The sequence below is a fragment of the Argentina silus genome (assembly GCF_951799395.1).
Source record: "Argentina silus genome assembly, contig: scaffold_458, whole genome shotgun sequence".
Taxonomy (NCBI): domain Eukaryota; kingdom Metazoa; phylum Chordata; class Actinopteri; order Argentiniformes; family Argentinidae; genus Argentina; species Argentina silus.
The window spans coordinates 2,501-4,688 of record NW_028152557.1 but is presented as its reverse complement, the minus strand read 5'-3'; the positions used below and the strand labels follow the sequence as shown (position 1 = coordinate 4,688).

The 2,188-nt window shown below is 48.7% G+C and overlaps 1 protein-coding gene across 1 annotated transcript in view; it reads left to right on the top strand.

Annotated features, from left to right (window-relative positions):
• Nucleotides 1-873: 873 nt before the first annotated feature.
• triqk (triple QxxK/R motif containing) overlaps nucleotides 874-2,188 on the top strand; it is a gene marked incomplete at its 3' end in the record, with an annotated part of 3,740 nt that continues 2,425 nt past the window's right edge. Inside the window, 1 exon segment of the mRNA XM_083698008.1 lies at nucleotides 874-1,025.

Genomic DNA, 2,188 nt, shown 5'->3' with positions numbered 1-2,188 from the left:
CCTGTGTCGTTAGCGTAACTGTTTAATTGTCTGTGTGGCTACTTTGAAGAATCTAAAATATAAAACATATTCTGGTTTGTTTAACACTTTTTTGTTTACTACATAATTCCATATGTGTTCCTTCATAGTTTTGATATCTTCAATATTAATCTACAATGTAGAAAATAATCAAAATAAAGAAAAATCATTGAATGAGAAGGTGTGTCCAAACTTTTGACTGGTACTGTATATATATAATATAATATAATATAATATAATATAATATAATATAATATAATATAATATGATATGATATAATATAATATAATATAATATAATATAATATAATATGATATAATATAATATAATATAATATAATATAATAAGTTACAAGCAGTGGCATGCAGCATACACACATTAACGCGCACATACACACACACACACACACACACACACACACACACACACACACACACACACACACACACACACACACACACACACACACACACACAATAAGTTACAAGCAGTAGCAGAACCTGTCTATAATCCCCAGGCAGCCCTGGGTTCGAGAGGCTGTCTGACTGTCTGACTGTTGATTGGATATTGTGCATCGTATTACATTATGACGGATTCCTATCCTGGTATTTCACTGCGCGGTTGAGCGGCAGCGCGGTTGAGCGGCAGCGCGGTTGAGCGGCAGCGCGGTTGAGCGGCAGCGCGGTTGAGCGGCAGCGCGGTTGAGCGGCAGCGCGGTAAAGTGTGACGGTGTGTCCTCTGAAGGAGGCGCTCCGTCAGCGAACCCCGCCTTTCCCTCCACTATTGGTCCAGTCTGCCCAGCCCTCGTCCCTGATTGGAGGACAAGTGTGTCTGTCAGTTAGCGGCGGTGAGAACCAGGAAATGGTCGTTGAGGACTTGATGTGTCGCCGTCCCGGATCAAACTGGACCAAAGTCCAATAAAACATCAACGATCTTCATCATACAGTCGACAGCCACCTTGGCGATGCTCAAACACCTTCAATAAACAACGTAATTTCGCCAAGTAAGTAACGACGTCGCTGAACGCGTCTTGTAGCCTTTTAATCCAGTTATTGCTGCAACATCTCAGTTGAAAATGTGTCTGTTGGTTTCGTCTGTGATGATCATCAACTGACCGGTTCTGTAACCGACAGTAAACTACCTTTGTGTTCGTGTCGGGTGAATGTGAATGTATAATCTCTGCGCCCAGAGACCCTAACCCCTAGTCCTACCCCTAACCCCTAGTCCTACCCCTAACCCCTAGTCCTACCCCTAACCCCTAGTCCTAGTCCTACCCCTAACCCCTAGTCCTACCCCTAACCCCATGTCCTAGTCCTAGTGCTACCCCTAACCCCTAGTCCTACCCCTAACCCCATGTCCTAGTCCTAGTCCTACCCCTAACCCCTAGTCCTACCCCTAACCCCTAGTCCTACCCCTAGTCCTACCCCTAGTCCTACCCCTAACCCCTAGTCCTACCCCTAGTCCTACCCCTAACCCCTAGTCCTACCCCTAACCCCTAGTCCTACCCCTAGTCCTACCCCTAACCCCTAGTCCTACCCCTAGTCCTACCCCTAGTCCTACCCCTAACCCCTAGTCCTACCCCTACCCCTAACCCCTAGTCCTAGTCCTAGTCCTACCCCTAACCCCTAGTCCTACCCCTACCCCTAACCCCTAGTCCTACCCCTAACCCCTAGTCCTACCCCTAGTCCTACCCCTAACCCCTAGTCCTACCCCTAACCCCTAGTCCTACCCCTAGTCCTACCCCTAACCCCTAGTCCTACCCCTAACCCCTAGTCCTAGTCCTACCCCTAACCCCTAGTCCTACCCCTAAACCCTAGTCCTACCCCTAACCCCTAGTCCTACCCCTAACCCCTAGTCCTACCCCTAACCCCTAGTCCTAGTCCTACCCCTAACCCCTAGTCCTACCCCTAACCCCTAGTCCTACCCCTAACCCCTAGTCCTAGTCCTACCCCTAACCCCTAGTCCTACCCCTAGTCCTACCCCTAACCCCTAGTCCTAGTCCTACCCCTAGTCCTACCCCTAACCCCTAGTCCTAGTCCTACCCCTAACCCCTAGTCCTACCCCTAGTCCTACCCCTAACCCCTAGTCCTAGTCCTAACCCCTAGTCCTACCCCTAACCCCTAGTCCTACCCCTAACCCCTAGTCCTACCCCTAACCCCTAGTCCTACCC